The sequence below is a fragment of the Heteronotia binoei genome, chromosome 9 (genome assembly GCF_032191835.1).
Source record: "Heteronotia binoei isolate CCM8104 ecotype False Entrance Well chromosome 9, APGP_CSIRO_Hbin_v1, whole genome shotgun sequence".
In the NCBI taxonomy this organism is placed as follows: domain Eukaryota; kingdom Metazoa; phylum Chordata; class Lepidosauria; order Squamata; family Gekkonidae; genus Heteronotia; species Heteronotia binoei.
In genome coordinates, this window is record NC_083231.1 from 27,382,068 (window position 1) to 27,408,572 (window position 26,505).

A 26,505-nucleotide genomic window follows, 5' to 3' on the forward strand; every position below is an offset into this window, starting at 1 on the left:
ATATTGAAGTTCACCCCAGTTCAATAAATAACAGATTGTTAGATCCCAGTTTACTGGAACTCAATATAAGTCTGTGGTTTTAAGCTGCTTTGATTGGCAAGAGAGGTAGGGTGTGCGTAACGTTTTCAAATAAATAACTAAACTGAATTTTCTCATTGCTCATCTGTTCTTTCACCTCCCTCCCAAATTAATGCGGTCGCAAAGAGTTGGACTCGATTGTGTGACTAAACAACAAGACACTATAAACTGATAGATTCTTTTGTATTAGTTCTAATTTTTTTTTTTTTTTTGCATTTTGCCTTTAGATTATGCATAGTGGCCACATGATTGAAGAGTTCTGCTTCTGCAGCAAGTTCATTGTTACATCTGAACCAGAAACTTTGGTTTGCACTCTGTCCTAACCTCAGCAAGGTATAGCGCCATAGAGTCTACCTTCCAAAGTGCTATTTTCTCTAGAAAAACTGATTTTGCGCTCCTGGAGATCAATGGCAAAAGCGGGTGATCCTCAGGTGCCACCTGGAAGTTGGTGACTCTATCTACAGGCCACTTTCCCCCCGCAGCCTGAGGCCTAGGAGGCCCAAGATCATGACATCTATGCAGGCTTTATAGTGGTGTCCCATTCACACCCGCTGTGTATGACTGCAAGGTGCAAGCGCATGGAAAATCCACACATTCCCCATTTCACACATTATGGGATCATATGTTATTGGGTGCATTGTGGGGACCTGAATATCCCAGATATGTACGACTGCTGGGCTCCTGCAATACGTGAATGGAATGCTGCCATAACGTTTTCAAAGGGCTGTATCCAATTAACCATTTGAATGTAGTAGGGATGTGCATAGTCCCAACTTAGGTGCAACAGTGCTAATTTGAAATTGAGCAGACCCTGAACATTGTCTAAGCTCCTTGCACGATTATAGAGATGCTGCTCACAGTTTTCACTGTAGTTGCTGGCCGTTTTCCCACTCACGTTTTACTGGCGCCACGACCATCCTGACGCCGGCGAATCTGCCTGGATTTCGCATCAGAAGCTCCGGCGCTCCCAGAAGCGCCGGCTACTTCCGTCGCTAAGCCAGCGCAAACGGAAATCGCAAAGATGCAGGAAAACGTTTGCGCTGGCTTAGCGACGGAAAGCGCCGGCGCTTCTGGGAGCGCCGGCGCTTCTGTTGCGAAATCCAGGCAGATTCGCCGGCGTCAGGATGGTCGTGGCGCCAGTAAAACGTGAGTGGGAAAACGGCCGCTGTGTTATCAATTGACCGATCATTAACTCTATGTAGAGAAAATAATCTTTTAGGGGACTTGCGTATTTTCCTTATTCACTTTTTGGTGTCCTGCTGTAGTCTTATGAGGTTTTAACTTTGTGCATGACTGCTATGTACCGTTGATACCCTTTTTTATTTTGACACTTATTATTCATAACAAGTCAGAATTGTGTTTTTTACATAGAGAGTTTTTTCTTTGTTGTAGTCTTTGGTTAAACTGGTTTTTGTAGCGTGTTTAGCTTTACTGTGAAAAATCTGAAACAAGCACAGCTGCAGCACTGTACATTTGTGTAGGAGTGTCACTATTTGATGTGCCTATTGAGGAGTAACATGTTTCCCTCCACTGATCCTGTCCCTGGAGGTCCTGTGGAACACCTTTTAAAAACCTGCATACATAATAAGTAAAACCAATGAGAATGTTGTGTGATTTCAAAGACATCTTATTAAGGAAACCCAATAACCAGTGGAAACCTCAGTGGATGTAGCCTTTGGGACTGAGTGTCTTTGGGAGTCTTTGTCCAGTTTTATAGTAACTCATTAAATGCATTATGAATTGGCCACATATTGATGGTATGATGAGATTTCTTTCTGACTCTTAATTACAGATGGGAGCTACTTTGAGAATGGGATACAATCACTACGCTTTCCATAATAATGTATGTTGGACTTCTCTGGTGGAGAAAACAGCGCAGTAAGCACAAATTCTGTATTCTTTTCCTTTCTTTTGTTAATGTCTGGCTTGCAAACAACAGAGTTCAATTTGTTTGGCTCGGACTGTGAGGTTCTGTGCAGTGCAGGTGCTTATTCCAACTAATTGCTTCCCAGGGAACAATGAAATATCAGCTCACTCGACCAAAAGAAAACAATAATGCCAGGGAAAATTCCCAGTTTGAAACAGAGCATGGATTTTCCAGCATGCAAGATTAAATTACTCTCCATAGGATGTGGGGAGGGGGAGGAGGAACTGAAGTTCTAAGCAACTACATTTAAATTTCTTGCTTGTTTTAATAAGTCTCATTTTCAAGGTGTTAAAAAGGCAGAGGAAGGAGCTGCCTTTCATTCAATAGCAGGTAGCCGACTTGCATGCCAGTTCCATATAAGGCTATGCCAAGAAGTCAGGGTATATCCTCATGGAATGGGTAGTGTGGCATTATGGTTGCTTTGGGCATGCACAGTTGCGCCAATCCAGACAGGCCGTAATGCAACACAAGTGATGGTGTCTATGCACATTTAATCAGAAATCAGTTCCATAGTGCTCAGGAGGGCTTGCAGGATATATTGCATTCCACCCTTTCCCCAGCTTGTTAGCTGAGAGCTTTTCCTAGATGCATGTCCAAGAAACTAATCCTAGATACATGTTCAATTGTCTGTACTAAACAACATGCTTTGTTAAAGTATCCTGTGAGCCTTACACCGATTTATAGTTTGCAACAGAAAGCACAGGTTTGGGAAAAGATAACAACTTGGCAAAGCCAGTTTGGTGTAGTGGTTAAGTGTGCGGACTTTTATCTGGGAGAACCGGGTTTGATTCCCCACTTCTCCACTTGCACCTGCTAGCATGGCCTTGGGTCAGCCATAGCTCTGGCAGAGGTTGTCCTTGAAAGGGCAGCTGCTGTGAGAGCCCTCTCCAGCCCCACCCACCTCATAGGGTGTCTGTTGTGGGGGAGGAAGGTAAAGGAGATTGTGAGCCACTCTGAGACTTTTCGGAGTGGAGGGCAGGATATAAATCCTATCTTCTTCATCTTCAAAGGCCCCAGCAATCTCTCAAAGACACTGCCCAGGCTGGTGGGAGAAAAGAGATTGGTGGGGCCCTTGTCAACTCTATCAGCTGCCCTGCTACTGTTCAGATGGTGAGTTTAGAAATGAGGCTTCAGAGGGTACATTCCAGGGCTTTTTTTTTGTAGCAGGAACTCCTTTGCATATTAGGCCACATCCCCTGATGTAGCCAATCCTCCAAGAGCTTATAGGGCTCTTCTTACAGGGCTTACTGTAAGCTCCAGGAGGATTGGCTACATCAGGGGGGTGTAGCCTAATATGCAAAGGAGCTCCTGCTACAAAAAAAGCCCTGCATTACACTATAAATGGTGAAAAGCTGAGAGGATAGCACGTTGAACAAGCAGAGCTTTAGGACCGGAGTCATTAATCACCTGGCCTGAACTGAGCCGCAGGTAGAATTGTCAGTCTGTACCACTGAGTCTCGGTACCTCCCCATTTATGCCCATTGGAACTCGATAACGGTGGACTACTGTTTCTCCTCCATGAGGAACTTTACTTGAAACTTGCAAATTAGCTGGCAAGCAACATCGGAGGGTTTAAGATGTCCTGTACAAGTTTCCACTTTTGGCATCTCTGACTGAAACATTTAGAGACTTTGATACAAGCACTTTATTTGAAACAAGCACTTTATTGGAAGGTTGTCATATGAAATTTCCATGTACTGAATGTATTGTGATGAATTTGGATTGATTGATGCACATTATAATTTATATGATTAGTAAGTTGACCATGGTAATTTTCATTGTATACTGCCCTGTTACTGTTCAGCAGGGTTCTGTTCTTTTACAAGGGTAGGGGGAGTGTGCTGCAGACAAGTTCCTCTGGTCTGTGGCCCTAACCCTTTCCACCCCTTAGCTGTGATATGTGTGGGGCTGGATCCCCCACCTTGTAGACCAATTCAATGAAATTGCTGAGCAGTCAGGTTAGAATTGATAAAAGGAAGTACTTCTTCACCCAAAGGGTGATTAACACATGGAATTCACTGCCACAGGAGGTGGCGGCGGCTACAAGCATAGACAGCTTCAAGAGGGGATTGGATAAGCATATGGAGCAGAGGTCCATCAGTGGCTATTAACCAGAGCGTATTGATGAACTCTGTCCGAGGCAATGATGCTCTGTATTCTTGGTGCTTTTTGGGGGGATGTGGCAGTGGAAGGGCTTCTAGTGTCCTGGCCTCACTGATGGACCTCCTGATGGCACCTTTTGGTCGCTGTGTGACACAGAGTGTTGGATTAGATTGGCCATTGGCCTGATTCAACATGGCTTCTCTTATGTTCATGCTTGGTTTTGTCTGCCCTGTTTATCACAACCTTGCTGTCACACCTCGTGACCCATAGAGGAGGCGACAGCGTGGTTGCTGGAGACTCTGGCATGGTTGCAGCCTGTGCAGCCTCCCCTTTCTCGGTTTTTTCCCTTCCTCTTTGTCTCTGCTGGGATCGTTTAGCAAGGAGACTAGCAGCTCCATACGCCCAGCTGCTGCAGCACAGGCAGACAGTTAGGATTGCACTGGAAGTCATTGTGTCATGTTTTGCCTGGCTGTTCTGGATATTCTTTTTTGCGGCATGTTAAGTGGTTTCAGATACTATGCGATATTATTCATGAGATGACCCAAGAGCTTTGTCGCAGCTTTTTTTTTTTAAAAAGAGACCAATGATTTGAATTTGTTTTGCAAGATTTTTGTTTTAAAACATCACTATGAATTTTGTGTTTCCTTGGAGGTTCTTAAGGTTGTACCTTTAAACTACTATCTACAGGAAAAAATGCAGTTTTTTTTTAAAGGTTTATTTGGAGGAGACCTCAGCCACCTGGAAACCAATCAGACTATGAGGCTATCTTGGAGAAAATCAAGAATTCATATATAGTTGGTAAGAAGAGGGAGCCTTGTTTTGGCAGGTTTCCAGTACTTTTATATACTTTCCATTTTATTGTAAATATATCATGCATTCTGCAAGAACAAATAAATTGCTGCCTGTTGCTTGAAACCTCTATTCTCAACCTCAAGATTACTCAAGTGTGTGAAGCGGGGGGGGGGGGGGGGGACTCTTACTCTCTTGTATGTATACTTTAGCTTTGCTCTCTGCTGAAACGATGAGGTTGTTCATGCCTTATTTTGGTCTTCAGATGGACTAATTTCCACTTCTATAAAAATCAAGTATATTGAACCATGAGTGAAACAAATACCAGCTTCCTTTGAGAAATCTGTTGTGGAATTACCCCTGCAAATGTGACATACCTAAGTAGTATTACATACCTTACACTTTGCAAGCTTAGATACAGGTGTGCTAAAAACAAGCTGGGTACCTGCTGTTACTGAAGAATACACATAGGATCATAGAATCATAGAGTTGGAAGGGACCTCTAGGGTCATCTAATCCAATCCCCATGTTTTGTTCAGGCTTTCAGAATGAGCAAGGGAGCAAAGAAAAGGGGAAAACTCGTAGTGCCCTTTTCCTTAAATAGGTACTTCCTAATTGTAGTCTATATGGGCCCAGAGACCTTAATGGAAAATCCATTCCACGTTTCCTTGCAATTTGTCTGTGCTGTAGTATATTTCAATGGAGCAGAGTTCAAGTAGTTTCACTTACCAGTGTTTGTATGGCTAGTTGAAGCTGTTGATTGCTAGAATGGTCTTCTTGCAAATAAAGGATTGATACTTTGAGCCAACTTGTTTCTGCTGAATGGACCTGGGAATGGGGGCCCAGTGAGTACTCTAACCTAGGAATCCACAGCCAAAGGGGGATATTACACTGGAGAACCATTGCTAATCTGAGTAGACCTGGCTGGGGGGGGCGGGGTGATGAAGCTTGCAATGCCCAGCCATTTCATGTTTTCCAAGGCTCAGAGCATTTTATATTTTTAGTTTATATTTTTAGTTTTTGCTGTGATCCTTGTGCTTTTTCTTGATGTTTTATTTTAAAAATTGCATTGCCACATCCCACTATTCCCCCATCTTTCCATTTTAAACAAAATATTGCAAGAATTTTAAGCATTTGTATTTTAAGTAAAATAATATATCTAATTGTGTTTGTCTATATCCTTTATAAAAGTTATATCCCCACTACCTGGCATTACATTTTATGACATGCATGGCCTGGTCCCACAAAGTCCCATTTGTGTCAGATCCAGCCCTTGTAATAAAGGAGTTCAACAAAGGAGAAAGTCCCCGTAGGGTAGAATGGAGAATCAATCTGTGAGTATCTGGGGGCTGTTTTTTGAGGTAGAGGCACCAAAGTTTCAGCACAGCATCCAGTGCCACCCTTCCAAAACCCCCCACCAAGTTTCAAAAAGATTGGATTGGGGGTCCAATTCTATGAGCTCCCAAAGATGATGCCCCTATCCTTCACTATTTCCAATGGAGGGGAGGCATTAAAAAGGAATAGTCCCTTTAAATGTGATGGCCAAAACTCCCTTCAGAGTTCAATCAATCAAAAGTCACAACCTTTCTCCTGGCTCCATCCCCAAAGTCCCCAGATATTTCCTGAGTCAGACCTGGCAACTCTAAGTTATGCCCTAAGAACCTGACTATTCTGTGCTTAGAGTTTAATGGCTCTTTCCTTGATAGCTCCTTCTCCAACTCCCTCCTCTCTATCTGCTACTAGACTGTAATGAGGCTCCTCTACTTGGACAGAGAACAGTCAAAATAATTGAAATATTGGGATGCATTCTTGGGTGGAGGATGTTTCTCCACATTGATGGTACTGGAAGTATCATTTTAAAGAAAGTATTGGTCATAAAGTACTGACCCTTTGCCTAGCCCTTGGGGAAGGTTGGAGCCAGGCTAGGAGCAGCAAAGTTAGCAATAGTGGATCTGGGTTGGAACTTGAAGGAATCAAGAAGGACAGGAACATGAAACACTGTGGAAAGTCAAATGAAAAATCAGTATGGAATCTAGGAAGATCACTGATGGAATGAGAATTATCATGGCTTTTTCTGCATCAGGAACTCCTTTGCATATTAGGCTACAGTTCCCTGATGTAGGCAATCCTCCAAGAGTTTACAGTAGACCCTGTAAGAGCCCTGTAAGCTCTTGGAGGATTGGCTACACCAGGGGGTGTAGCCTAATATGCAAAGGAGTTTCAGCTACAAAGAAAGCACAGAGAATTATTATTTTATTTCTATACCACTCATAGCTGAAGCTCTCTGAGGAGTTTCCAACAAATATAAAACAGTAAAATGCAATAGATAAAAACATTAAACATTAATAAAAACCCTACCAGAATGAAGTCTGGTGTTGCAGGAGTTGAACCTGACAGAGTAGTAGTAGAAGCATCCCACTGGGCCATTCTGGTCAGACCAGTCTCAGTTGCAGTTCTAATGAAGACACAAAGACAGCCGGTTCAACAAACTGTATGAGGGTCAGGCAGATATCAACGTCAAGAAGCAGTCTAATAGTCATACACTTACAATCAATAAAGCCAGGCAGAGGTACAGATACACAGTCCAATAGAATAGTCAATACACAGTCCACAGTCCTCAATTCCAATATCCATCCAACAATATGCCACGCTATATCTGATCTTTCCTATCCCACACTGAACAGATAGCAGGCTACTGCATTTCAAGTCGCCTTAGCCAATCCCAGTCCAAATTGGTTAAAGGCTTACACCTGATGACACTTTAACACCTGTACTCAAGGATGACACAATCCTTTGGCAGTTCCAATTCATCTTAAAGAGATAGGACACTGACAGAACCAGGATGGGCATCTAGATGCATCTGGATTTTCAGAATTCAATAGTAATTATCTGAGAAAACATGGTTTCATTGGTAAAACTCTGACAAATGGATAAATTAAGTCAGCAGCATGGTTTCCTGTGAATCCTTCAGAAAGTTTTATCTTTTATTGAAAAAAGGAATAGTTCTTTTTATTAGACAAGATGTTAGAAAATACAAACATGTGGAAATCAACCCACAGCTACTGAAAAAACAAGGGCCAAAACAATGAAATCTGCTAAAATGTCTCAACCATATTGAAGTAAAATTTAAAGCAAACCTAATTCCAGACTATTGTCTTAAGCTGCTTTTTGGAATTTTTCAATAAACCCAAGTCACTCACAAAATCAGAAATCTCTTCTCATCTCTTCGAAGAGTTCGATCCAGAGAAATCTGATTTGCTTATCACATCAGTGAATATAGAAAAACAGCAATCTTGTTTTACATTAGTTTTTCCCCCTAACTTAAACATGTTATGTTCATCTAAGTAAATGACTGATTGGTTCTTAACTATTAATGAGATGATCAAACAAGTGCATTTAAAAGTACATCTGATACGTGCTCATTATCTTTTTAGAAGCAATATTAGAAGACCAAACTTACTTTTAAATTTCCATTAAAAGGCAATAAATCTAGCATTTCTGTAACGATTTTAATTAGCTGTCAAAGATAAAAGAAAACCCTTATGCAAACAGAGCTGACCAATAGATGAACCTGGTATGAGCTCACAACTACAGGAAAACACTAATGAATCAGCAAGGAAACTAGTGATATAATCAAAACATTGCTACAAAGATATTTTCAGCCTGCAATACAGACTTAAGCACAAAAGTATTCTTAAATTACATGTGAATCTGATGGGCCCGTACAAGGTAGGGTTGCCAGGTCTGTGTTGGAAAATACCTGGATACTTTGGGGGTGGATCCTGGAGAGGGCGGGGTTTGGGGAGGGGAGGGGCCTCAGCATGGCACAATACCATAGAGTCCTCCCTTCAAAGCAGCCATTTTCTCCAGGGGAGCTGATCTCTGCCAGCTGGAAATTAGTTGAAAAGTGGGAGATCTCGAGGCCCTACCTGAAGGCTGGCAACCCTAGTAATGTTAATTTACCTCTTGAGTTTAATGCAGTGGAGCATCAGTTAACTATGTCAGCCCACCGAGTATACAAAGTTAACCTGGCATTTGATTTGTTCATGCTAGGCTTGCCAGGCAGACCCTGACAACTGGCAGGAGGGTGGAGGGGGGCAGTGTTGTGGAATAATTTTTTTTTTAATGCAGCTTCTTGTACTTAACAGAATTCTTACTGGATATGACAAAGGGCAGCTCTAGGAATCACCAAAAACTCTATGGTTTGGTGATTCCTAGAGCTACCCTTTGTCACCTCTGTTAAGCTTCTATTAAGTACACAAGGCTGAATTTTAAAAAATTCCCCTTGACTGCTCCAAGCAGCAGTGGGTAATGGGACCTGGGGGTGGGGGATCTCAGACCCCCACTGGTGGCCTGGTAGACCTTGTTCATGCTAGGGAATGAAGTAATAAATTTTCAGGGATTTATGTGTGGTAAAAGAGCCCTGTGGCGCAGAATGGTAAAGCTGCAGTACTGCAGTCGGAGCCCTCAGCTCACGACCTAAGTTCAATCCCAGCGGAAGCTGGTTCAGGTAGCCGGCTCCAGGTTGACTCAGCCTTCCATCCTTCCGAGGTCGGTCAAATGAGTACCCAGCTTGCTGGGGGGAAAGTGTAGATGACTGGGGAAGGCAATGGCAAGCCACCCTGTAAAAAGTCTGCTGTGAAAACATTGTGAAAGCAACGTCTCCCCAGAGTTGGAAACGACTGGTGCTTGCACAGGGGACTACCTTTACCTTTTTTATGTGTGGTAAAGAGTAAAAGAAAGGGTTGTGTTTTTAATACAGAGTTAATGTTTGCCACAGAGACCATCTGCCTCATGGTGGAGCTTGTGAAAAAGAATCAGCAGCAGTTTGGTTAAAACAGCTTTTGGAATTACTGTAGTTAATGCCTCTGGACCTGAGGTGCACACTATCTAAAATAGTTCTGGTTTTTCTTCATAAGGGCCTGGGGTTGGATCTCTGAGAGACCTCTAAAGTCCATAACAATATGGAAGAAACTGTGTTTTCCTGTGTGGACAAAACTGTACAGTTTGCTAATCACTGCTGTAGGGCTAACAATAATGTGCTATCCAAAAATATATTGATGCAGTCATGGAATATCATATATGGTGACGTGTTCATTGTATTGCAGCCAGGGGTTCTTGTTTTTTTCTTTTAGCAGGAATGCACAGGAACACAGTTCCGGCTAGCTTGGAATTGGGGTGTGTTAGCAAATATGCAAATGAGTTCTGATTCGGCTTTTTCTACAAACAATGAAACAATGGTGCCATCAAGGGGTGTGGCCTAACATGTAAATGAGTTCCTGCTAGGCTTTTTCTACAAAAAAAGTCCTGGTTGCATCATTAATGGAGGTAAGTCTTCTGTTTCAAACAATTTTTATTAGTAACATATGGCAATATATTCAATTTCTTATATCATTAATGACTACTTTTTAAAAAATCCCATATATTACTTTCTACATATCCCTCCCCCCTTTACTTTACCCCCGCCGGAGTGCTAAATTAAAAACATCATTTTAAAAGGTACCCCTAATTAATAAGAACCAAAGTTCATATCTTCCCCCCACTTATACTTAATCATTATCAAAGATTGTCCAATGTCCTTTTATTTTCCATTCTTTTTCAACGTATCTTCTGAACTTCTTCCACTCCATCTTAAATACTTCTAAATCATAGTCTCTTAAAGTTCTTGTTAACTTATCCATTTCACTCCATGTCATAACTTTAACAATCCAATCCCATTTCTCTGGTATTTTTTCTTGGTTCCACAACTGCGCATACAATGTCCTAATGGAGGTAAGTCTTCATGTGTAGGCCATTTTCAAATATGGTTGTCTGCATGCTGGGAGGAATTGGGGGACAGGGACAGGAGCACGAGTGTGTGATGCCACTTCCAGCAAAAAAGGAAGTGATGCTGCTATATTGGGGCAATACTATAGAATTTCCTCCAAACTCTGCATAGACTTTTGGGCAAATCCTGGTGTATCGTTCTGACATAATGACATCACTTCTGTTTTGTTTTGTTTGTCTGAATTGATATCACACATTGTACAATGCTGGCTAGTCCTCCCCCTAATTTTGAGCCACCAGACCCCACAAAGCCTGAAGACAGAAATGTGGGTGGATCACGCATTTGGCATATCAGCCTGAGCCGCCCGCATTGTGTCTGAAAGGCTAAAAGGGCGCAGACATCTTACACTTGTATTCTTGCTTCCTTTTGCTGACACATGTATTCTTGATAAATTGCTGGCTGTATCGATTCTTGGAGGCTATGAAGACATAACCTCATGCTATTGAACAAATGCTTCCTGTTTTATTATTATTAGTATCAGCTAGAGATGTATAAATAAAACGAGGACTTGGAGAGAGCAAGCAAGCTTTCCTCACTTCCTCAATACACGTGTCGAGAGTCTTCATTCCTACATTCTGTATTCTTGGTGCTTGGGGGGGGCACAGTGGGAGGGCTTCTAGCCCCACTGATGAACCTCTTGATGGCACTTGGGGTTTTTTTGGCCACTGTGTGACACAGAGTGTTGGACTGGATGGGCCATTGGCCTGATCCAACATGGCTTCTCTTATGTTCTTAATGCTTTATCATTTGGAAGACCATCTCTTTTTTTGCCATTGGGAAAACAAAAATGATAAAAACACCACTTGTTTCTGCATTTTTTTTTGCAGCATAACAACATTTCCCAAATCAAATGCAAAATCAAATTCATACCTTGCTAAGTGGCTTCAGAGTTCTTAGGTGCATACTAGAGGAACGCTCTTCCTAACCTGGATGGCCCATGCAAGCTTGATTTTGTCAGATCTCAGAAGTTAAGCAGTATGGGTTCTGATGTACTTGCATGGGAGACCACCAAGAAAGTCTGAGGTTTCTATGCAGAGGTAGGCAATGACAACCACCTCTGTTCTTCTAAGCTCATTGACTTCAGTGATGTTTAGACAGCAGTACCTTGCTTAGGATTGCAACGTACATTACTGAAAGAGTAGCAAGTTTGCTAATATAGCTTTTGAGACTGGAGACTGGATGTTGAAGGAATTTTGTTGACAAAGCAGAGGGTTGCATCCACCCAACTTTTCCATTGTTGAAGAAGAGAGGAAGGGTCCTCTCCTCTCTGGTCTGGCCAGGGGATCGCCTGGTCTTCAGGGCTCCAATTCGCTAGCCCTCCAGCTGGCTGGTGGGGAAAACTCCACCCCCAAACAGGGACGTCACAGTGCAATATCCCTAATGCAATAATGTCACTCAGAAGTGATGTCATCACATTGCTAACATTGCACAATGATGATCTGGGTTTTGGGAAAATTCCATTGTTTTGTAGCAAAAAAGCCTGAGTTTTTGCCTGAAACCTAGAGTGTCACGCATAATGTCAGCAATGCAATGACGTGGCTTCTGGGACTAAGTGGATCCCCTCCACCAGTAGCAAAGTAGGACCTGGCAACTCTCTTTGACCAGCAAAATGGCTGTTCTGGGAATCAATGACACCTGCATGGACAAAAGTCATGTGGGACAAAAGCTGCATGGGCAAAAGTCATGGGGCTGTAGTAAAGAAGAGAACTGGAGGAGAATGAGAGAGCTAAAAGGTTGGCTGTATCCAACCCATGTAGAGATACTATGTGTTCTTTGATTCAATGACTGCCTTACCTTTTGAAAGAGATGAGTTGGACATTTAATAAAGAGAAATTCACATTCTGAAATAAAGGCCTTTATTCCCAGTATGCTTCATCCATCCAGATACTTTTTTTTTTAAATGATGTTGTTGGAAAAATGTAGAATGGGTGAAAGCCACTTTAATAAAGAACTCCAGGAAACCAGCAAGAAAAAAAAAATGTTCAAAAGGTGTTGATATTGATGGTTGTAGAAATACAATAAAACATTCTCAGTGCCCAAAGAACAAATCCTAAGAATGCATACCATTTGGAAATACTTGAATACCAGGAGTAAATGAGAGACAGAGGAGAAATGTATCTACAAACACTTAACCTCCCCACCCCCACACAAATAACCCAAATTTGGATCCAATTAGCTGAGCTAAAGGTAATCTGTCTTACTCCCCCCCCCCCCCGGTCCAGTTCTCTTCTTCAAAAGGCTAATAAATATTTTAGCATGAATATTCCCCTGGGCAAAACTTTCTCAGATCTAGTTTTGTTTCATAAGTTCATTTGATCCAAATCGTCTGGAATTGTTGTTTGTTTTAAAACACTGAAAAAGGTTTGTTCCTTTTAGTTACCAATCTGATCTCAGATCACTGGAACAAATTCAGTGAAACTTATTTCTGAAGAAAAAAGCATGACTCCTAACCTACAACTATATGAAATTTGTTTATTAGATTTTGATGTAGAATATCTGCCTTTTGTGGCTCTTTTAAAGGGATGCATTAGATGTCATTTCCTTCTGCCTGACAGGAAGTGTTGATCTGATGATCACAGCTACATGTCACAGTAGCAGCACAGACAAGTCAATAATGTGGCTGTCCTTTAAGATTCCCTTCCCTTCTTTTGATAAAGCTACAGTACAATCTAAGAACACTTCCTTGATAGAACTGCCAACCTCCAAATCTCTTGCTATTAAATTTGATCTTTAGATGACCAAGATAAGTTCACCTGGAGAAAATGGCTGCTTTGGAGGGTGGACTCTATGATATTATGCCCCACTGAGGCCCCTCCCCAAACCCTGCCTTCCCCAGGGTCCACCCCCCAAATGTCCAGGTATTTCCTAACCCAGAGCTGGCAACTTTACCTGGGAGTAAGCCCCATTAAGTAGACTAGAGCAGGCTTCAGAGTAGAGCTGCTTAGGATGACACTTGCAATATGTAAACTAAGTTCAATGGTCCATTAACTGGATTATACTGTAGTTAAAATTAATGCCATTGATTTATAGCACCTTTAAAATTTTACACAGCTTCATATATCATTGCACTGAATTGTTCATTTTTAGTCTCCTCAGACAAGAATGGAGAGCGCTTTCCTTTATGAGAAGAAACACTGTTTTGTGGTTTGTTTGTTTTGGCTTAGTGTTGGCAGCAACCTGGAGAAGAAAGGGATATTATTTTACCAGGTGAAGTTATTTACCATGGTGCCACAAAATTTTTCAATACTGGGCAACTGTAATGGCTGACCAAAGAGCTGAGGCCCAGCTCTCCCATGACAAAACTCAGTATTCTCTTTACTGTATCAGTATTCTCTTTACTGTATCATGCTTTATCAAAACTCGTATCAGTTATTAAAACATTTTTGAAACAGAGTGCTGCCAGGAGCAAGTCTTTGTACAGTTAATAGCAAAATATGACTCTCAAGTGTATTTCCTTTGCAGCCATCTTAAAAAGCTACATGGAAACCACTTCCAGAAAGCTTTTGATAAAGTTCCTCATCAAAGGCTCCTTAGTAAGCTCGAGAGTCATGGAATAAAAGGACAGGTCCTCTTGTGGATCAAAAACTGGCTAATTAATAGGAAGCAGAGAGTGAGTATAAATGGGCAGTCTTTGCAGTGGAGGACGGTAAGCAGTGGGGTACCGCAGGGCTCAGTACTGGATCCCATGCTCTTTAACTTGTTCATAAATGATTTGGAGTTGAGAGTAAGCAGTGAAGTGGCCAAGTTTGTGGATGACACTAAATTGTTCAGGGTGGTAAGAACCAGAGAGGATTGTGAGGAACTCCAAAGGGATCTGTTGAGGCTGGGTGAGTGGGTGTCAACGTGGCAGATGAGGTTCAATGTGACCAAGTGCAAAGTAATGCACATTGGGGCCAAGAATCCCAGCTACAAATACAAGTTGATGGGATGTGAACTGGCAGAGACTGACCAAGAGAGAGATCTTGGGGTTGTGGTAGATAACTCCCTGAAAATGTTAAGACAGTGTGTGATTACAATAAAAAAGGCCAACACCATGCTGGGTATTATTAGGAAGGGAACTGAAAACAAATCAGCCAGTATCATAATGCCCCGGTATAAATCGATGGTGCAGTCTCATTTGGAATACTGCGTGCAATTCTGGTCACCGCACCTCAAAAAGGATATTATAGCACTGGGAAAAGTGCAGAAAAGGGCAACGAGAATGATTACAGGCTTGGAACACTTTCCCTATGAAGAAAGGTTAAAACGCTTGGGGCTCTTTAGCTTGGAGAAACATTGACTGCGGGGTGACATGATAGAGGTTTTCAAGATTATGCATGGGATGCAGAAGGTAGAGAAAGAAGTACTTTTCTCCCTTTCTCACAATACAAGAACTCGTGGGCATTCAATGAAATTGCTGAGCAGTCAGGTTAGAATGGATAAAAGGAGGTACTTCTTCACCCAAAGGGTGATTAACATGTGGAATTGACTGCCACAGGAGGTGGTGGCGGCTACAGGCATAGCCAGCTTCAAGAGGGGGTTAGATAAAAATATGGAGCACAGGTCCATCAGTGGCTATTAGCCACAGTGTGTGTGTGTATATATAAATTATTGGCCACTGTGTGATACAGAGTGTTGGACTGCATGGGCTGTTGGCCTGATCCAATATGGCTTCTCTTATGTTCTTATGTTCACTTATTTCACTGGCTGGGCCCCATTGATGTGAAATTTTGGGTCGCAGGTCACTTATTTGAATAACTGTTCTTCTAACAATTCAGGTGATATTGTCCAGGTGCCACAAGGAAACCCAGCAAGAGACAGGAATGACTTCAGAGCCGAAGAGTCATATGTGAATTTCACATACACAAGGGTTCTTGAGCCCGGACTAAAGTGGCCAGCTCCAGGTTGGGAAACACCTGGAGATTTTGGGGTTGAAGTCTGAGGAGGTCATGGTTTGGGGAGGGGAGAGACTTCAAGTGGGGTATAATGCCATAGATTCCAGTTTCCAAAGTGGCCATTTTCTGCAGGGGAACTGATCTTGGTCTCCTGGAGTTGGCAATCCTAGCCCAGACCCATTATAGAAGCAGCCCACATGCTACCAAAACAAAAACAAAACCTGCCCAGAATCTTGGGAAGAACTAAAGATGCATCCTCTGATACTGCAGAAAGAATTATAGACTCATCAATTTGAACATTCCCTTTCTCCAGAAACCTGCCCAAGTGGCTACTCTTAAAAAAATATAGCATTCGGAACTGGGGATATGATATTTGCTCTGTCTTGAAAGCTAGTAGAGTTAACTGTCTTGTAGAATGGTGAGAATTAATACAGGCAATGACAGAATAATTACAGTAAATACTGATAATTGTGCAAAGAGGAGAAGGGTGATGTTCAGATTTGGGATGCAACAAACTTTGTGGTATATTTATTGTATATATGTATGTGTGTAATGGAACAGTCTGCTCCTCCTCTAATATCTGTGCGATATAGTTTGGTCCTACTGGGTGGAGCTCCTGTTTCAATTTACAGTTTTGTATGTTAGCTGAAGTTGTTGGAGTTGTCTCCTTGCAAATAAACAGCTGATATTTTGAGCCAGCTTATCACTGTTGAATGGACCTGAAAACAGGTGCCTGAGTGAGTAACCAGGGAAACCACAGCCAAAGGGGGACATTACAAACTTCTTGGCTAACCTGCTGGATGGGTGAACATATTGGAAGCCAGTGTGGTATAATAGTTAGAATATCAGACCAGACTCTAGGAGACACAGGTTCAAATCCCTGCTCTGCCCTGGACATTTGCTGGGTGATCTTCATCCAGTCACACACTCTCAGCCTAACCTACCTTACAGGGATGTCAAGAGGATAAAATGGGGGAGAGAAGAATAATGCCAGCATTGGGTCCCAGTTGGGGAGGAAGACAGAATATAAATGAAGTAAACTAACTAACAAACTATTGTGTTTGCTCATCTATGAGCTGAAACTCCAATTACTTGTCTCTCATCTGCATCAAATATTTGTTGAACAGCTGTGCAGTAGTTGTGGTGGCAAAGTTTAATTTCCTTATCTTGTGGGGGAGTTTGCATTTGCACGGCAGATGAGATGATGCAGCCAAGGTCATAGATGATCATGGGAAGGAAAGGAAACGTCCCCTGTGCAAGCACCAGTCGTTTCTGACTCTGGGGTGACGTTGCTTTCACAATGTTTTCACGGCAGACTTTTTACGGGGTGGTTTGCCATTGCCTTCCCCAGTCTTTTACACTTTCTCCCCAGCAAGCTGGGTACTCATTCCAACCTCGGAAGGATGGAAGGCTGAGTCAACCTTGGGCCGGCTACCTGAATCCAGCTTCCGCCGGAATCGAACTCAGATTGTGAGCAGAGAGTGCAGACCACAGTACTGCAGTACAGCTGCTTTACCACTCTGCGCCACGGGGCTGCTAGATGATCATAACAGATAGTTAAATAATGTGAGGGTGTAGCAACAGCAGAAATGTGGAGGGAGGGAAGCAGATCCCCCTATTAGGCTGTGTGAGAAACCCACTTGCCCGCACTGTCCTTTACCTCTGAATTATGTGAAGAGCAACCCAATGAACAGGCTCAAACCGTTCATGAACCGATGGATGATAAACAGCTTCCTGTTGTGACTGGCAAGCAGACCATGAATCAAACCATCAAGTGCTGAAGGATCCCTGGTGCTGAAAAAACGAACAAACCCAAGGTCATAATAATTTCCATCTTTTATAGCTGTTTTATTTTCTAAGTATGCATCACTTTCAGCTCCCCATGCAAATAGTAATAAGTGCAAATCTTCTGCTAGTGACTGATTCACAAGTCGTCGTTTTCACTATTGCAAAGTGTCTCCTTTAACTTCGGCTAGGATATCTGATTAAAAAAAAATAGAGATTAAAATGAAAATGCCATTGTTTTGCTGCTCTTTTCTCCATTATTACCTTTCCAATGTGCCCAGCGGGCTTTTAAATCTACATGTAAGCCCAGGACAGAGAGTGGCAGGAGAGCTTTTACTTGGGAAGGAGCTGCTAAACAGATGTCTGTGTTCAATTCATGCCAAAAAAATCTGTTTCATGGAGGAGTCGTTTCAAGTTTTCCCCCAGACCTTAAATTCTCTTCCTATTACCTTTCTAACATAACCCAGGCTGCACCAAACAAGCTTGTTATATTATAAGTTTTAAAAGGGAAGATACAGCAACAATTTATTACAGATTGTCCAGAAAGTAGGTGGGTTCTTTCCCAGTACCTTTTATGACCTGTTATTTTTATTCACTCTTTTGAATTTTCATATTAGAATTGACTAAAGCAGAGCCACATCTATTTACTGGGCTATTTGGTTAATATAACAGAGTTTGCCTGGTCACAGAATCATAATAATGAATGCAGTAAATAAATCTCCCAAGCAGTATATTGCAAAATGTAAAAACTTACATTTATTCAAGTAGATCCAGGTCACATTCGGGTTGCAGTCAAAAGAACAGAAAGAGAAGCCTAATCTAAAGAGCGCTTTCCCTATCATGAATGGCCAGCTTGTGTGTGGGAGAATGAGGGCACTGTCTCACAGGAGAGACTTGCAGACATGTGTCTCCTTGGAAAGCTCTGTGAACAGAAAGGACAAAGTGAGAGAAGAGGGATCAGAGGGCAGCTCCCAGGTTAAGACAAAGAGAGATATCCTATTCAAGCAGACAACACCTCTATTACACCCTTAAGGTGATGTAGCACCTCCCAATGTCCAGGCACTCCAACACTAGTATTCATTATTTAGTATATTTTTTGGTAGCAGGAACTCCTTTGCATATTAGGCCACACACCCCTGATGCAGCCAATCCTCCTGGAGTTTACAGTAGGCCCTGAACTAAGAGCCCTGTAAGCGCCAAGAGGATTGACTGCATCAGGGGTGTGTGGCCTAATATGCAAAGGAGTTCCTGCTACAAAAAAAAAAGCCCTGTCCCCTGCTCCATTTCATCGTCACAACAACCTTGTGAAGTGGTTTAGGATGAGAGAAGGTGATTGGCTCAAGGTTATCCAGTAAGCTCCATGACAGAGTCCGATATTCTAGCTTCCAACTAGCTTTTAACTGAACCTGCTGAGATATACGATCTAATAGGATGTCTAAGAACATCGAATGCCATCTGTAACTAAATGGAAATTATCACCAAATTGTTTAAATAGTTTTAACTTAATGTTTATCTAAATTGTTTTATTGTGATTTACGAGCCCCATACGAGCCCCAAAGAGCACTGAGGTCAGCAGGAAAGAACATGCTGACTATCCCTGGGCCAAAGGAGGCAAAATTAAGGAGTACCCGGGCACGGGCCTTCTCTGTTACAGCCCCGTGCCTTTGGAATCAGCTCCCAGAGGAGGTACGGGCCCTGCAGAATTTAGACCAATTCCGCAGGGCCTGTAAGACCATTCTTTTCAAGCAGGCCTTTGTAGACTGCTGATAAGATGGCTGTTTAATCCACCAACGATTTTATCTAGTGATCTCTGCCATTATATAAATGTACAGAATAACATCAGGAAGACCACCGCCATTTAAATTATGGAACGACTCAGACAACTTTTTTAGATATTGTTTTTTAGATATTGTTGTTTTAAATTACTGTATAATTTAAATGCTATTTTAAACTTATCATATATTGTATAATTTTATTGAATTTGTTGTTAGCCGCCCTGAGCCTGCCTAGGCGGGGAGGGCGGGATACAAATAAAATTTATTATTATTATTATTATTATTAGTGATTTACTGTGTACTGTGAGCCACCTGAGCCTGCTTTGGCCAGGAGGGATATAAATCGAATAAACTAACTAAACGAAACTAAACTAGACCCTAGTCTGACTGTACCCACTGCGTCACTTTTTTATACTTACAATTTCTTGTGAACATTTTGAGCAGTGCCCTGTGTGGCAATTTTTAGTGTTCCTTATTAAAGTATTTGCTTATTTATTTACATTGCCTTTACTTACTTGTAGTTGTCTTCTCCCTCAATGATGCCACGTAGAAATATCTGGTTTAATACATGCCTGTCAACCAGTAACATTTGTTTTCAGCAGTTTATCATATACAAATACAGAGAGAGAATTTTTACTCCAATACAAGACTAGGGATCTTCATATAGTCACATGCATGTTACAATTATATTCAGTAAATTTTTTGGGGGATCATGTATTACTTTTTTTGGGGGGGGTCATCTTTAGGGTCATCAGCTTCCTGCTGTAGGTGGTGAATCTCCGGACTATACCAGGGGTCCATGACCTTTTTGATCCTGTGGGCACCTTTGGAATTCTGACACAGGCTGGTGGGTGCAAACACAAAATGGCTACTATAGTAGGCAGAGCTAACCACAAAATGGCTACCATAGGAGGTGGAGCTTAGGGATGCCAGACTCCAGGTGGGACCTGGAGATCTTGAATTACAGCTCATCTCCAGGCTACAGAGATCTGTTCCCCTGGAGAAAATGGATGCTTTGGAGGGTGGACTCTATGGCATTGCACCCCTCTGGAATCCTGTCCTCCTCAGACTCCATCCTGAAATCTCCAGCAGGTTCCCAATCTGGATCCGGCAACCTGCTCCCTCATTCCCCACCAATGGCCAAGGACCTGGCAACCCTAGTGGAACCACACACACACACAGGGCTGTCAAGCCCTCAGTGGGGGCAGGGAATCTGCCAACCCTCGGTCCCATTGCTTGCTGCTGCTCCAAACAGCAATGGAAGAAAAATTAAGGGTGGGGGGAAGCAGCCTCGTGTACTTACAGGAAGTTGCTACAGGAAGTGACCAGGATAACTCTAGGAATTGCTACTCTGGTGATTCTTAGAGTGACTCGTTACTTCCTTTATCAGTTTCCTGTAGCTAAATGAGGCTGATTTTAATTTTTTTTGCCCACAATTGTCCTGCCTGGCAACCCTAGCAAGTGTAGACGAGAAAAATACACTGGGAAAGAAGCAAACTGTATACTTTGAGGGTTTTGCTGGGTTGTTATGGCCTATGGCTACAACAATAAAATACTTTGACTTGACTGGGAAAGAGCAGTGTGAGAGAATGAAATCGATACTGTGGTGGCAATCACCACAGTTGTGTCTGGGCTTGATTACTTAGAACTGTGTGTATTTAACAACCACTAAAACAAATTTATTTTAATTTGCATTGGTGATTGGATGTGCCACAGCCAATCAGAAGACTAGCAGGGCAAGAGCCCCACCCGGTGCTACCCACTTCCTAAAAACACTGGTGGGCACTATGGAAGGTTGCATCGGTCACTGCAGCATCCACAGGTGCCAAATTGGGGACCCCTGGGTTACACTGTAGGTTTTGGAAATGTTGATAAATTTTGTTTGTAAGTAAAATGGTTGACAGGGCTACACACGGTGTGATTTAAAAGCGGCACAACCCCCTTCTAGCCATTTCATTAGAGTTGGGCCTGAAAGATCGAGGAGTCGCTCTATTCTTAGAGGGCTGCTTGGTGACTAAAAGGCAGCTTTGGAGAAAGGGCAAGGCAAAACTCTTAACAGACAAGTAATATTGGTTCTGTCAGAGTACAGACATTTCCAGAAAATAGCACCAAACACTATCTTATTAACTGAAAGGGAATGCAACATACAAGCAACTAAAAACACTCGGTTGATTAAAACAACTGGCAAAGCACTCCCTCAAGAAAGCTTCCGCTTTTCCCTCTCCTACTGAGATCAAACCATACCCTGACATCTCTCAGCTGGAATGCGCCCTGAACGGTGATGGAAAATATCAAAAGCAAGGTACAGATCTGCTCGTTTCTCTTCTTTTCCTGGACCGACGGGGATTAAGAAGTAATTATCACAGAACTGGATGAAAGTGACTTCAAAGACTGTGGAAATATATTTGCTGCCCAACAGTTCACTGTACCTAAACAATACCAGTTTACTCCTCCTTAGAGGTTTCTAAGGAAGGTAATATGGCAGCTTTATCTGTGCAATATAATGTTATCCCTCCACAGAGCTGTAATGTAAAACTGAGTTTGTCACTGGAAAAATTATTATAAGTGAAACCAAACACTTTCTCGAGGGTATCATTTTGGGGCTGTAATCCTAACTGTATACTTCAAAAGGAAGTTCTGCTGAAATCGAAGTAAATTTGCATAGCAATGGGATATTTGTGTCACTAAGTGGCTCATTATTGAAGGCTGTGCATTTGTTTCTGATCAGTTAGCAGCTCCGATCTTAATTTTTTCCCCTCATTTTTCAATATTTTTATTAAAATAAAGCAATTTAAGCAAACGGGGTGCAGATTTGACAAAGAAAACAATATCCTAAATGACAAATTGCATTCTTGAAGTCAAAAATAAATCATCGATTCATACAAAGGATTCTTTGGAGGAATGTCTTCTTGCATTAAATAAGAAATCACTAGAAACCAAGGTGTTATAACTTTCTTCTCATACTGTTGTGGAGAGCTAGTATTTCTTAAATAAGCTAATTTAGAGAGGATAAAATAGACAGCAATTCTACTCTTATCGTAACGGTATGTTCAGGCAAAACCAATGATTAAACAATCCTATCAAGATTTTTATTTTGCAGTGTTTTGTAAATGAGCATATACACACAAGGGCTGCCAGTCCCCAGGTGAGGGCAGGGGATCCCCTGGTTTGGAGGCCCTCCCCGCACTTCAGGGTAATCAGAAAGTGGTGTGTGGGGGGGAGGCAAATATCTGCGGGGCACTCCCATCATTCCCTATGGAGACTGATTTCCATAGGGTATAATGGATAATTTATCTGCAGGTATCTGGGGCTCTGGGGGCCCCCCTGTTTTTTGAAGTTAAAGCACCAAATTTGCAATTTAGCATCTGATACCTCTTCCCAAAACACCCTCCAAGTTTCAAAAGGATTGGACCAGGGGCTTCAAAAGAAGGTGCCCCTATAATTCGTTATTTCCAACGGAGGGAAGGCATTTAAAAGGTGTGCAGTCCCTTTATGTGTGATGGCTAGAACTCCCTTCGAAGTTCAGTTATGCTTGTCACACCCTTGCTCCTAGTTCCAACCCCAGTGTCTCCTGGCTCCGCCCCCAAAATCCCCAGATATTTCTTGAATAGGACTTGGCAGCCCTAATACACACTGATAATGTATGAGATGATCATGAATGAAGGGAAACTCAAAAATGAGGCAAACTTTATATGCATGTCTTTTGTGCCAATTCAGCATATGAAACATTGGTGGTTCCCTAATTCATTGCTTCCTCTTTGGAAAGAAAAGCAGGTAATTCAAAATCTGCGGAGAAAGTTCCAAGCGTTCCTGAACATGAGAAATCTGAAGCAGCTGCAAAAGGTCAGTTATAGGCTGGAAACAGCCCCTTGCTTCCTCAAGCCCTGCATTCCCAGGCTTTACTCCCAAGGTCCAGGAATTTTCCAAGCCAGAGTTGGCAACCCTATCTAAGCTGCCCTTGTAACCTTGTAACTTTCCAGAGATGTAATTTTAACATGTAAAAAAATGTTATCAGGAAGGACAACAAATGTTAGCATAGCCTGTGGGAAGAAATGAAACAATCGCAGGCTATAATCGGTATCAGGACTTTTTTTGTAGAAAAAACCCAGCAGGAATTCATTTGCATATTAGGCCACACCCCTGACACCAAGCCAGCCGGAACTGCATTCCTGTGCATTCCTGCTAAAAAAAAAAAGCCCTGATCGGTATACTGAATTACTGATTAACTGACCACAGACCAACACCTACATGCCACAAAGGGAGGTGAGGAAACCTTGATTGAAAGCAGGCATCTGTCTTAATGAATAGATAATTATTACCTGCTGCTTTTGCAAGTGCAGCCTCCCAAGCTAATGTTGTTTGTTTTCTTTTCTTTGTCAAATGTGCTAGGAGGAGGAAAGGTATGTGTTGCTACATGCAGGGAGAAGTCTTGGTTCAATTAAAGTCGGTGAGAACGTCTACTTTACCTCGTGTTTTTATGGTTATCATGATGTGTGGCTTGGTCTTGAAAAGCTGCTGGTCTTGGTGGCCTGGTGGTTTATGAGGGAGTGCAAATCAGATGTTGTTGCACTTGATTTCCTATCACAGAAATGCTGGAGGTGAAACAGGTATGCCAACTAATGGGTCATATAGTCCTGTGTACTGAAGTACCACAGTTCTCTCTTGCAGGAATTCCCTAGCATCCTGTTGGGTCATTTAGTGCCTGCAAATCCTTTCTATGGTACACTTAAAGTCTGTTATAGCCTAGGAGAACCTCTTTACCTGCAAGATCACATCTCCAGAGACATTCTGCTGCAAAGCTTCACTCATCTGAGCAAAGTCTTTGGAAGGTACCTCTCTGCCAACAGGTAAGATCAGCAGCTGCCATACCCGAGTATTTTCTACTGTGACCCCACCAACGTTCCCTCTAAGCTGCAGAGTCTTGTGAGCAAAAATTCCACTTTGTGAGCTACTGACATTAAAGTTGTGAGCTACTGCATAAATTAGTGTGCTCTGGGGTCATCCTTCCTGAGCTGGAGGCTAAAAATCTGTGTGCTAGCTCACACTAACTCAGTTTAGAGGCAACACTGGACCCCGCCTGATAGAATAATCTGTCCTCTTAAACAGCTTCAACTTTGCACATCCTACAGAACATTTCTGTGAAGGGGATACTGCTGTTTTTATATTTGTTCAAAGTTTCTAAATGATTTTATTGTACTGATAGTTGGCTCTTGGTCAGCCTTGAGTTTCTGTGAGAAAGACAGAGTATAAATTAAGTAAGTAAGCAAATTCTCCTGTAGTCATTAAAAAATAACAAAATCTGCCAGCTCCGGGTTGACTCCAGATTGCATCTAAAAATTTTTTGGACCAAGAAAGGGTATACCTTGTGTACCTGACCTCAGGTTATTTAAAATGAGGCCTCTGAATTATATCTCTGCTTTAGGCCGCATATATTGATTCTAAGACAATTTCAAAGTAGTCGACATTTCACCACTGAATAAGGCTGATTGGCCAAAATGTATTTGGTCAGGATCACAAATGGTGTACGTTTGAGATAACTGTATGATTTTATTATGATCTGAGGCTATGGGTGTTTTTACACTGACAGTTTGTGACTCTGACCACTGCATTGGAAACTCACCTTTTACATTACCTAACATTCTCACAACAGTTTTGCATCGTTGCTGCCTGAAGCATCAACATTTGTTTCAGTGAGATGAGTTCCGGCATTGCTGGTCCAACGTTTTTCTCAAAACTAGTTTTGATCCGGTCATTTCTCTACAGGTGTTTCAAACTTGTATTGTAGAAGTTTTCATGCGTTTTAAAAGACTGGAGGGGGCAGCAGTGGGAGGGCTTTTCTAGTGGCCCACTGGTGGATCTCCTGATGGAACCTGGGGTTTTTGGCCGTGTGACACAGAGTGTTGGACTGGATGGGCCATTGGCCTGATCCAACATGACTTCTCTTATGTTCTTATGACGCCTCCAAAAGCCACAAGGTACAGTAATTTGCGTGAGAACTGACAGCACTTGAAATTTTTACATATCATTGCTTGCCTCATCTTGTAATTTAAATTTGTATTGTTTTTGCAGTGTTGACACAATTTCCAAGCAATCGTATACATTTAACTAAGCACTGGTATTCCATCTGCCCTCTGATCAGAGACCCCCCCCCCCAAAAAAAATTGAAACACTTTCAGCAGGAAATATAGAAGTTTAGCTATGCAAAATGAGCAGAGCAAATCCACCAATGTAAAAGGAAAATAATTAAAGCGGAACGGTGGCAGGCGATTTGAAGACTCTAAAACTCTGGATCAAACTGAATGTAAAAACACCCTACATTTGTTTTTATCTAATTTTGTAATAAATACATCTACTTTTTTTTGTATATTTGGTAATATTTATGTTTTGAGTTTATATACAGAACTATTGGACCCTCACATTCTGACTTCTTTAACCTTTTGGTTCTCAGTTCAATTATATTGTAAAGGAGACCTTCAAATGTATCAATATTAATACAGTTTTCTCCGATTTTGCCTCTTGTTCTCAATCTAGTTGCTGATGATTTTTAGTCACAAGTGTATTTCCCTGTGCACAATGATTGTGTTTCCTATGACACTGATGATCATTGCTGGAAGCCAGAAATGAAAGCAAACATGTTCTGCAAAGAGGTAAAATTAAAAAGTGAGGAAAGAGACATACTGGAATGAAAAGCAGGGTACGATCTGTAAAAGAGCTGTGAAGATAAGAAATGTATTCCTGTAGCACAACCAATTTATGAACAAAGATTTTACATTGTATCTGCTAAGATTTCTGATGGATCTGAAATGAAATCTTGAACAATTCAAATGCTACCCTTCACATTTCAAATGTGAAACTTCAAATCCAGAATTCAAAATGTGAATTTTGAATGAAAAAAAACCCCACTTTCCCTTCAAAATCCAAACGCTATTGGTGTTCTTTGAGTCTTCTGATGATTTGGTTTCAAGTATGAGACTATTTAACTGTGACGTGTATTTAGGATGCTGCCTCTCCAGATGTGCTCAAATACCAAATATCATGTTACAAACCAGGGAAACCACAGTGCGGAGGCTGAAAAGAACAATGAACACAGTGTGATACTAAGTTAAATTGCTCACTTGCATTCAAGAATTGTGTTTGTATTGCACAAAACCACTTACTTCAACACATTCTACAACAAATAATCTATATCGCACTCCATGACTATAAAATTGCCTCTGATGCAGAAAGTCTAGCCCTCTTCCAATCGTATTTGAACGCAAAGACATCCTACAAAGCAATTGTGGCTAAAAAAAGAAAAGCAGATAAAATGAAATTGACTTCTAAACATTCCTTTATGGAATCTTCTCC